The sequence below is a fragment of the Dipteris shenzhenensis genome, chromosome 13, assembly GCF_047967505.1.
Source record: "Dipteris shenzhenensis isolate YYH24624 ecotype China chromosome 13, Dip_SZ_1.0, whole genome shotgun sequence".
NCBI classification, from domain to species: Eukaryota; Viridiplantae; Streptophyta; class Polypodiopsida; order Gleicheniales; family Dipteridaceae; genus Dipteris; species Dipteris shenzhenensis.
This window is the reverse complement of record NC_141608.1, coordinates 48,402,005-48,413,956: the sequence shown is the minus strand read 5'-3', so window position 1 is coordinate 48,413,956 and position 11,952 is coordinate 48,402,005.

Sequence of the window (11,952 nt, the reverse complement as noted above, 5' to 3'; positions counted from 1 at the left end):
GCCTCATGCTCAATAAACCACGGCTTTGTTCCTATGCAAAATGTGCATCGCGTCTCTGCATTTGTAGGAAGATGACCCATCATAGCTTGCTGTGGATCTAATTTACGAGAGTTAGATAAACTGCATGTAATATGTCGTAAAACAAATAGAACAATACATTAAATGAGAAGAAGTAGACTTACCACGGTTGTCTCGAATGCTAACCATCCGCCTGCACCAAAGTGCGAAGTACCTACGGCGTCTCGTTGTCTCCTCGCAGCTCTCCTCTGACCCTCGAACATTTCGGGATGGTTCCTATTCTTCTTCTTGAAGAACTTTCAATCAGCTTTGTCTGCCCAGTTGGGTTTAGCCATCCCCTTTGCGATGGAAGTAAGCAAGGTTGATCTACGATGCTGCAAGACCAAACCCATGCGCTCTCGCATATAGTTCTCATTGAACTCCCAATTTGGCAGGTTAGGGTATTTTGTTTTTAATTCATTGATGACCGCCTGCTTCTTTTGGTCATCTTGATACCGCCAATCAGTAGCAATGTCGCTCTTGAAGTGGTGGCTCATCAATCGCCTCATGGTGGCCATCACTGCTTTGCCCTTTCTATCTTCTATTATCTCTCTGACAGCTGTGATTTGATAGGAGAGGTCCTCGACTGGGTAAGGAGGACTCATGGTAGCCGTAGAGTTAAAGCGAGTGGAAGCTGTGCGAGTGCTTCCAGAGAGAGGAGTAAGAGAGAGGAAAGGAGAAAAAGAGGAGAAGGAGACATATGCTCATGCTTATGCATGAGCATATAAGCATAAAAGAGAAGGAGAGAAAGCTTAAGCATAAAAGAAAAAGAGAGAAAAAGAGATTGAAAGAGGGAAAAGAGGGGGGAAAGAGAGAGGAAAAGAGGAAAAGAGATTGAAAGAGGGGAAAAAGAAGAGGGGAAAAGAGCATAAACACAAGAAGGAGAAGGAGAAGGAGACATATGCTCATGCATAAGCATAAGCATAAGAGAAGGAGACATATGCTCATGCTTATGCTTATGCTTATGCATGAGCATAAGAGAAGGAGACATATGCTTATGCTTATGCATAGGCAAATACATATGCTCATGAAAAGAGATTGAAAGAGGGAAAAGAAGGGGGGAAAGAGAGAGGAAAGGAGGAAAAGAGGTGAAGGAGAAGGAGAAGGAGAAGGAGACATATGCTCGCTTATGCATGAGCATATAAGCATAAAAGAAAAAGAGAGAAAGCTTAAGCATAAAAGAAAAAGAGAGGAAAAGAGATTGAAAGAGGGGAAAGGGGGGGAAAGAGAGAGGAAAAGAGGAAAAGAGATTGAAAGAGTGAGACATATGCTCATGCATAAGCATAAGCATAAGAGAAGGAGACATATGCTCATGCTTATGCTTATGCTTATGCATGAGCATAAGAGAAGGAGACATATGCTCATGCTTATGCTTATGCATGAGCATAAGAGAAGGAGACATATGCTTATGCTTATGCATAAGAGGAAGAAGAGGGAAAGGAAACAAAGCATATGATTATGCTTATGCATGAGCATATAAGCATTAAAAAAAAAGAGAGAAAGCTTCAGCATAAAAGAAAAAGAGAGAAAAAGAGATTGAAAGAGGGGAAAAAGGGGGGGGAAAGAGAGAGGAAAAGAGGAAAAGAGATTGAAAGAGGGGAAAAGAGCATAAACATAAGAGAAGGAAGAGGGGAAAAGAGATTGAAAGAGGGAAAAAAGAAGAGAAGGAAAGGAGGAAAAAGAGATTGAAAGAGGGGGAAAAAGAAGAGGGGAAAAGAGATTGAAAGAGGGAAAAAAGAAGAGAAGGAAAGGAGGGAAAAAGAGATTGAAAAAGGGGAAAAAAGAAGAGGGGAAAAGAGATTGAAAGAGGGGAAAAAGAAGAGGGAAAAAGAAGAGAAGGAAGAGGAGAAAAGAGGGAAAGAAGAGGGAAGAGAGGGGAAGAGAGGGGAAGAGAGGGTTCCTACACCCATCATTGTAGCTAGCGCTTAAGGCACTAGCTGCAGGCCAATTCAAATAACAAAAATAACAAAAGAAAAAAGAGGAAGCACTTTCTTACTTGGAATAGTCTCGCTCGATGTTTTGTGGACTGGCCCTACAAAAGAGAGGAAACATACCATTTTTCAAATAACTAGTTAGAGAAAGAAGGAGTTTAAAGAAGCAACTTCTCAAAGGGATTAGATTGAGGAGACAAGGAGAAAGAGAAGGAAGAGAAATACAAAAAAGACTAGAAGAGGTGGGTCTTTTTTCTTTCATTAAATCTCGTTTTGTGTCTTTAACCCTTGAAAATCAAGCATGAAAACTAGCACATAGCCTTAGCAATATAAGGAGAAACATGCTTCAATACTCTCAAAATGAAATCTCACAAAAAACGAACCTACATTGCTCAAAGAGACTCACCTTCTTGAAAAACTTCTTTTCACACAAGCAAAGAGGGAGAAGGGTGGAGAGGGAGCACAAGTGTTAGGAGAGGGGTTGAGTAGTGGTGAGGAGTGGAGAATAGAGAGGAGGAAAGCGAGGTCATCGGATATAGGTGGGAGGAGAGATTGCTTTTCTCACAATAGAGATTGCTAAAGAAAGCGTCGCGTTGCAGGGTTTTGGGTTTTAGCCCACAGCGTCGCTATATAGCGACGCTTATATTTAAAAGCATCACTATATAGAATTGAACAGAGTAAATCGTCGCTATATGGCGACGGAACAGAACAAAACTCCCCCCACAAACAAATTAACTAATTGTCCCCAAACTCAATCTGGGGGTACCTATTTGACACTTCTGAATATATAACGACGCTTCAGGACACTTATTGTTTAAAGTTAAAAAAGAAGCTCATAGATGCTATTTTATTACTGTTAAAATATTTCCTTGCAACTTATGTTGTGATTTTATAAGTGTGCAGATGGAAGGGACGAGTGGAAGCTCGTCAGATGATGTGCCAACACCCGGGAGCACAAAGTGGCTTACGGAGAGGTTGTATTGTCATTGCACTCATTGCAAGTGAGAAGTACGACATCAACGTCATATTATCATGCGCTACTTGCGAATATATGGGGAGGAGCCTGAACTAGTACCCACCGTTGGTGTTGCATGTGTCGATGGATTATCGGTAAGTCAAAGCTATTTAAGTTTGTGGTTAATATTAGATAGCATTATGATACGAAACCTTGAGACAAGATCTTATATTTACACAAAATCTTAAAACAAGATGAGGAGGCTGACGAGGATATGCATATATCTTCACACTTTGAGCAAGACTATAGTCTCCCGGATGATGACGAGGGTATGGTCGACATGATGGATTCTATTTTTAGGGGCACTACATCCCATGTACATGTGATGTCAAAGTTCGAGGTCAAAATGCAAGAGTTGCAATCAACACACTTGTACGAGGGTGCTAATCTTGAATCTGCAAGTAAAGTATGGGTGGTCAGATACAAGTGTCTGGGCCTTAGTGAGGTTAGCTCTTGCATTAATTTGACTCATTATTTAGATATTGTTTGCTTTGAGAATCATCATGTATGGATTAGTGTATCGAATCATCATTATTCGAAGCCTATATATGTTTGAAATGCGATAGGTTGCTCCAGAAGATGTTGCATGCACCAAATACCATGCCTGCATCAAGAGATGAAGCAAAGAAGATGCTAACAACGGTGGGTATGGATTATGATACCATCCATGCTTGCCGTAATGACTGTATTCTCTTTCATCGTCAGCATGGAGATTTGGCTAGTTGTCCAAAATGTGGAGAACAATGATATATAGACGACTTGCAAGGTGAGCAGATACCGATAAAGATCTTGAGACACTTTCCCATCATTGCAAGAATATAGCACATGTTCCGATGCGAATCCATAGTGGAGTTGATGACATGGCATGCATCTCATCAGTCCACTGATGACACATTGAGGATTCCCGCAGATTATGCAGCTTGGAAGCACATAGACAATCAGTGGCCAGACTTTACAAGGGAGCCACACAACTTACATCTTGGGCTCACCATGGATGGCGTGAATCCTTTCGGGTTATGCTCGACATCTTGGTCGACATGGCCCATAGTCGTGGTAAATTACAATATCCCACCATGGCTAACAAAAAAAAAGGGACACCTCATGCTTGCACTACTTGTGCTAGGGAAGTACAAGGCAAAAAATATGGGCGTATGCATGGCACCTTTGATAGAGGAGTTACAGATATTATGGAGAGGAGTGTGGGTCTTTGATATTTCCAGAGCTCCTAAACATAACAATGATATTTTGGTCAAGGGTATCTTGATGTGGACCATACATGACTACCCAGGATATGGAGAGTGCGTAGGTACGTGGTTGTGTCTCTACATGTATAATATAGGATTATGCTTTTATGACTCTCTTTCGCACGCATGTCTTACACTAACACATTCATGCACGCGTACAGGACTTGTTACAAGTGGGTACCATGCTTGTCCTGTTTGTGGACTGGGTTTGAAATTGCTTGCACAATACTCCAAACATATGAGGAAAAATGTTTATGAAGGTCATGCTCGATACCTTCCGCTAGACCATCTCGCACATGGAGGTCAGCTTGATCCATCAGTATCATATTTGAAGGCAAGCGACTGGATTGAGGCTTGGAGAGCAAATGGAGAGGAACCTCCTAGTGTGAAGAGGCTATCGATCTTTCACGAGCTTCCTTATTGCAGTCAGTTACAAATCAATCTCATCCCTTGGATCCCATGCATATCTTCAAGAATGTGGGGGCTACTATTTGGGCACACTTAGTTGGTTCCAAAGACTCGAGAGGAGTGCAAGAAGACTTGCATGCTATGAATCGAATGTCTCATTTGTGGCCCCAAGTGCATGCTTCGGGAAAATTTGTCCTTTTGAAAGCAACGTGGATCCTCTCTACAAGGGAGGAGGCAATGGTCAAGGCGGACATTGCCTCTTTTCAAACACCAATAGGGTACATGCGTTGCTTGAAAGGAGCATTTTCAAAGGATAATAAGCTTAGTGGGCTCAAGTCCCATGATTGGCACAAGGTCTTATAGGTATTCTAAGCTGTAGAATTAGTGTACGGATAATCGTGATGCGTTAGCGTAATTATGATTATGTTATATTATTGACATGACTTCTTTGTTGCTTTGATAGTTCATCCTCCCAATTACAATAAAAGGGTGCTTACAAGAAGATGTTAGAAATGCTATATTCAAGATCAGTGGTATTGTGAGGTATGCTTACTATCAAATCGCATTGATTGCATTTTCTTTAATTTAAGCTGAATAATCTGTAGATTGATTATGAAAATATCTTACATGGGCATGTGAAATAGGTGGATATCTCAAAAAGAGATCTCCATATCGAGCATCGAGAAGGCTAGGGTGGAATCCATTGAAGCCGTATGCTTGCTTGAGAAGCACTTTCCCTCGAGCATTATGACAACTCAAGTCCACTTGCCTGTGCACATAGTTGATGAGGTGGCTATTGCAGGTACCGTTCATAGTCGGTGGATGTTTTTTCTTGAGCGGTTTATGAAAAATTTGAAGGGATTTGTAAGACAAAGAGCAAGACCAGAAGCAAGCATGGCAGAGGGATGGCTTGTGCAAGAGTCATTAGTATATATCACGGAGTTTCTTACATCCATAGATCCTGATATGCCGCAAGCTTGGCATAACAAGGATGATGATCGCATCGTTGGCGAGGTTCCCCAAGGAAAAGGGATTGAAAGAAAGATGAGTGAAGAGCAAATGGAGAAATTTAATAAGTTTTGTATCCTCAATAGCAAGGAGATGCAGAAGTGGATTGAGAGATATGAAGCAGCCAAGCAGAAAGAATAAATGCAAGCACGAGATTCAGAGTAATGTATAGATGATCGCAACCATATCCACGGGATCTGGCTCTTCTCCCCACTCACATGCCACTTGATTGGCTACAACTAGCTCTACGTAAAGCCAAATGCGATGGAGAGACAATAAACGATAGCAATGTTTGTCTAAAGTTACTATATAATGACCTTTGATGAGGCGCACTTCCAATACCGACGATTAGCACCCTGCATGTGCTAAACGTCGGTACTTAAACATTGCAATAGGATCCGTGTGTAGTAGTGTGATGAGATTTGTTTGTTAATAATGTAACTTTGAAGAGACGGTTAGTTCATAGTTCATTTTGTGTAGTGTTGTTGTTTTGTTTTATTTCATGGTTTGAAAATGTTGAAAATTTTGATTGTTTTGTAAGAAATTCCATGAGAAATGAGTCTTTTTCACTCTTACTATCAATGGTTTTCTACAGAATATTGCTTGAAATAGATTTCAAAATGTTTGGGAGCATATAATTTGTTTTGAAGCAAGAACCATCCTGGAACACATTTGGGACCACTAGGATGGACAAGTTTTTCTTTCAAAGAACCTTGCTCCAAGAATCAGGTACTGTTCATTCATGAAGTTTTAGAATGTTTTTAGTTTTCAACTCAAATCAGGGTTTATCAGAGCAACTTGCATGGAGATTCAAGTGAGAAAACCTTTAGAACAATGCAAGACAATGAAAATAATGAGATTTTATGATGCAACTTTGAAGAAGCAGTTAATTTGTAGTTTGTTTTGGTAATTTTGTTGTTTTCTTTTAATACATGATTTAAAGAAGGATATTTTTTTGGTTTGTTTTAAAAGATACACTCTTACTATTGACAATAGTGCATGGTAGCCCTAGTTGGGGGCCGGATATGTGGAGTGGGCTCGAGTGGAGTAGCCTATAAGTTCTCATGCTATCACGGATGATTTGTAGTAAGCTGCCTGTTCCTTACCAGATCATTCTGTGGCTGAGTTTGGGTCATCTCCACTACAGCTTCATGCAGCATTTTAGGTTATCATCTACCCATATTGGGTTAGGGGGTACGGAGATTAAGTGTTGGATGTAGCAGATTACGGTGGCTAGCATTGTCCTCCTCTATGGCACTATTCGCCGCAAGTGATCAGAGATGTTGGTTTGAGCGATTGGGACTCTACATGGATAGACTCCTCCCCTTTTAGTATAGCATTGACGTGTCTTTTCCCCCGCTTTTGTCTCATTAGGTCAATCAGGTCATGTGAGGATTTTTTATAGCTATACACATTCAAGACTTGGTTGGGACCGAGTGAGCTTTTAGTGAAGCTTAGCTTCAGCTTGGTGGTCTTATAGGTCGTAGTAGTTCGCTGGTGCTGACGAGCTTCCTGGCTCTTGGAAGCCTTGGCTCTTGGCAGTGAGAGATGAAGCTTAGGAGGCTTAGGAGCTCACTTGTAGAGCGAGCTATGAAGAGAATGTTCTTCTTAGGAGGATGGATCATCCAATTTTGAATCCTTAGCAAATTATGACAATGACCTTGATCTTGACGAAAGTATTGGTGTGGATACAAAAGAGGATGCACTCACAGAGTGCGAGATTGCCTGTACAATTTTTGGTCATGTAGCTATGCCAAAATCTTATCTTTTTTGGAATATCATTGTACCAAAAAATGGCTCAACTTTTCAAGCTATTAGAAAGCCATAAGTACTATGTATTGTGTTTTTTTAGAATTATATAAATGTTGACTTCCAAACTGCTAATGAAAAATACTCTTAAATCTATGCCTCTTTATTTGCATGATTATTTCTATAGAGATACCATGCAATAGTGGTTTTAATTATCATTAAGCATCTCAATTTTTTACTTTTTGCCTATTAATGCTTGAAAAATACCATACAGCTTAGCTATATCAAAAGGAGATAAGGAAGGTAAATACAAGGGAGAAACCAGCCTATTTCCTAAAGAACTCGGCACACTGCTTAGGGAATGCCTAGGATAGGTGCTAACAACTAGGGTGGTGGTCTATACCGAATATCCCTTGCAATGGCCAGAAAGGGTGTATAAAACACCTCCATGCCAAGATTTGGAAAAATGTTCCCATCTTTCAATGGTTGTTCTCAATCTTGGAGTACCACACTCCCAAATGGCATGCAAGGTAAAGATAATGTCCTACCAAATGGCAAAGGTAGTTGATGGAGTGATCTATTGACCTTCCATTACCTGATTGCACCACGCGACCCATATGTTCCATGCAATGATGCTAAATTTTATCTCCCAAACACTCTCCTTTGGTGAGGGTGCCGAGTGTACATGAGAAGGTGGAGAAACACTCCTCAATCTCTATCCAAAATACCTATTAGGGCCATGGACTTTATATGCGAGTGAGACTGGGACAATCATGAAGGCATGCCCTCCCTCCATGTGCCATGTGACCATTCCCCAAGTAAATTCAAGCTATATCCATTGTAAATGGGCCATGATCCTAAAGGCCACCAGCCATATCCTCTAAGCTGTATATTGTCCCCATAGGCAATGGGGTATCGTCTCCAAAACCCCCTCTATGTAGCATAAGCATCTGCCATCTACATGCATCTCCCCTAGCTGAGGGCTAATAGGCAATATTTCATGGGCCAACAAGTAGAAAAAAATGATCCATTCCCACTCCAAACTATCTAAAGCCACCTCATCTAGACCATCCCTACCTATCTCAATTAGTAACAAGACTCCAAGCCCCACTTTGTAAACCCTGCAATGGATAGAAGCAAGGATCTCACAAAATAACCAAACCTTGAGAGGGCCCCTATCCGTGAGAGCTATCTAGACTAGATGTGAGGGGTCCAAGGGTTGCATAGTCCTACCCTTCTCAAATGCAAAAGGGCATATCCTCTAGTCTCTATGTCCAGTCAACTCCAAAATCCAAAAGTTCTGGGTGGACCCCACTACGCCGTCCAATATGTGTCCACTAGCTTAGCATATGCCCTGCTTTGTCTTGGACCTTTGGGTGCCAAAATGATCAACTGCCTCTCAAACTCCTCCCTACAAGAGGGGCAAGCCCCAACAAGCCCCCCATCCAGCCAGTCATTGCCATACCTCAAAAAGGCTCCTCATGAGGGGGAGCCCTTCCTTGTGAGAGGGTCCACTGAAAAGATCCATCTATGGGACTACTGCCACTATCCACCACTAAAAGGATTGTTCCATAGGAGCTCTTGCTGAAGGAGAAGCTTTTCTCTACACCTAGGGTGAGACCATGTACCACCAACTTGCCCAAGAAGGCTGTGCTCTACATGTCCAGATTAATGATGCCTAGACCTCATGATCACAATCTACCATGCCACTCAGGCTCTAGTATTCCACGTGCCATCCAAACTTGCCCAAAGAAAGTTGCACACCAACCATCTCAGCTACCCCATGCATCTTTGGTGAAAACACTGGTAGAAGGCTATATACCATGCCGTGACAAGGATCTAATTGACTACTAGTGCTCTACCTACTAAGCATAGTTTGGCCAAGCTATGAAGCCAAGGTATCTTGCATTCTCTCCCCGCAAAGTCCAACAAAAGCCAAAGGCATCCCCCCAGTATTAAACCTCCTAGACCTCCTCTATGCCCATGAAGTTCAGCCAATAGATTTGGTCCAGCTAATGCGGGCTCCAAAGGCCTCATAGTAGATACCCAAGCCCCCCCTGATTGCCTCAAGGATCACTGCTAAGACCTCCACATACAAATCTATGTCATCTACGAACTCTGAACCAAGAAACTCCTCCTGACGGATCGACAATGTCATCCCTATAAGACCAATCGCTTGAGAGCAAAGAAAATATCCCAATTCCTCTGCTATGAAAGGAAGAGGAAGGGGTTGAGGGAGTAGCCCTACCAAACTAAGAAACCAAACTAAGAAAGAAAGAGAGAAGGTCTCACCATGTGCCCCCCAATAATGACCTAGCTAGAACTCTCTATGTAAAGAGCTAAGATGCCTTTGATCCACCTCTCTAAGAACCCTAGGCTCCACATGATGCCCTCCAAATAGGACCACCCCATTGATCATATGCCTTCTCAAAATCAAACAGAAGGATGGCAAGGGACTTTGACTCCTCCCTGGCCCAATTTATTGCCTTCTAGAAAGTAAAGATGTTGTCCAAGATACTGCATTCCTAAACAAAACCTATCTGTATGACATGAATAATGTCTGATAGGTGGCATCTCAACTACAAGCTCAAGACTTTGGCCAAGATCTTGTAAGCGGGTTCAGTAAGGCGATCGGTCTCCACTTCCTAATATCCAATCTATCTCTACCCTTTGGTACCAGACAAATCCAGCCTTGGCTCAAGGATTGCAAGAGGGATCCTGAGCCAAAAATCTCTAGTAGGCCAGGCGAAGTGGAGTGCAAATTAATGCAAAAAAATCGGGGTCAAACCATCCTCCTCTTAGCACTTCTGAGGAGGAAGCGATTTGAGAGTGCGTAGAGCTCCTCATCTGTGAATAAGGCCTCCAAAATTGTGCTCAAGCCCTATAGGGCAACCATCATAACCTGCACCCAAACTGCCTCTAAAGGTATCAGAGTCATCAATGGTGACTCCTCCTCTAACTAAAAGAACTATTGATAAAAAGCTTTGGTCAGCTCAAGGATCTCTTGAGGGCCCATGTGCATTTGTCCCTATCTTTGAAGTTGAGTCCTTGATTACTAGGGCCCAGTGGTGTGGAATAATTTTTTGGCCATCCTATCTCCCTATTGTACCCATCTGGCCTTGGAGGAGTGACGAGTCCTTGTGGCCTGTACGTCAAGCTTCTTGCTCTCCTACCTGGAGCCACTAGAAACATGGGTCCTAATGGATGCCAAATCCCAATGCAATTCTCTCTCTCTTTGTTGGAGAGCATGTCTCCTCTAAAGGGCCTATGACTATACATCCCCTGGCTACATTTATCATACTAGCTACCCAAGGTGCCCAACCCTCCCCTCCCTCTGGCTACCTCAAGATCTTGGCTACTACCTATTGAACCTTTGCCTCCTGTAAGAGATCATCTGGAATGCAAACACCCTTTTGGGGCAGTGCTTGGCAGGGCTGTTGTAGGTGGAGGACAATGAAAGAGTGATCTAACATTGTGGTACCTACTTAGATGCCTATGGAGCCTCCCCTATGTAGTGCCCACTTCCCAACATAAATTTTGTCTTGGTTCTCCAACAAGCCATCATGTCTCCTTTGTCCAAAAGAAAAATGGAGGCTGCCAGGGGCCTAGTAAACTCTGCCTCCCTCTAGGGGTCTCTACCGCTAATCACAAAAATAAATTGCTCCCACATACTCCTCTCTATTTTACATCTCAGCAAAGGAGGCCCAACTTGCTTGTCCTCCACAAACTCTAAATTGTTGAAGTCACCTCCAACAATCCAAGATTCAATAGTTGGAAGACAACCCGTCACAGCCATCTCCATCAAGTAGGGCAGTGCTACCTACAAGTGGGAGCATGCACGTGTTGGATCTCGCCGATCCTAGACTCACCTGCCCAAAGGCCCATCCAAACTGCCAAGGTTCACCCTAATCCGAGCTAGGGCTTCTCCCTAAGAGACTGAGATGTAGACCCCACTACTTCTACCTACCATTGGGGACCAAAGTATATTGGATAGTCCAAATTAACCTCACCTAGCTGCACCAACACGCACCCTATTGCAAACTTTGAAGCATCGATATGGACATGGAAGATGAGAAAGATGTATAGGCTGATGCAGAAGTAGACCCTGCTAATGTACATAATGATTCACCGACTAAAGTTGAGAATGAACATGATGCACAGGGTAGGGTAAGGCATAATAGGTTGTTACTATGGAGTCTTGAATGGCATGTACTCCATCATAAAGAACCAATAAGGGTTATGCCACAAACAATACATGTCCCTCAGCAGGATATAAAAATAAAACTATTGGTTTTAGACATGAATGGAGTATTGTTAAAAAGATATAGGATTTATAGAGGGAGAGGCTACCGCAATATTGAGCATCCTTAGAATCTCAAATTGCTACAGGATAAGCCAAATGATATTGTTGTGGTGCAAAAGGACCTCTCTCTAATGCACATGTACTCTCTCTTCTTCTCAACTCACTCTATCCACTCATCCCCCTTTCTCCCCCTCCTCTCTCTCTCTCTCTCTCTCTCTCTCTCTCTCTCTCTCTCTC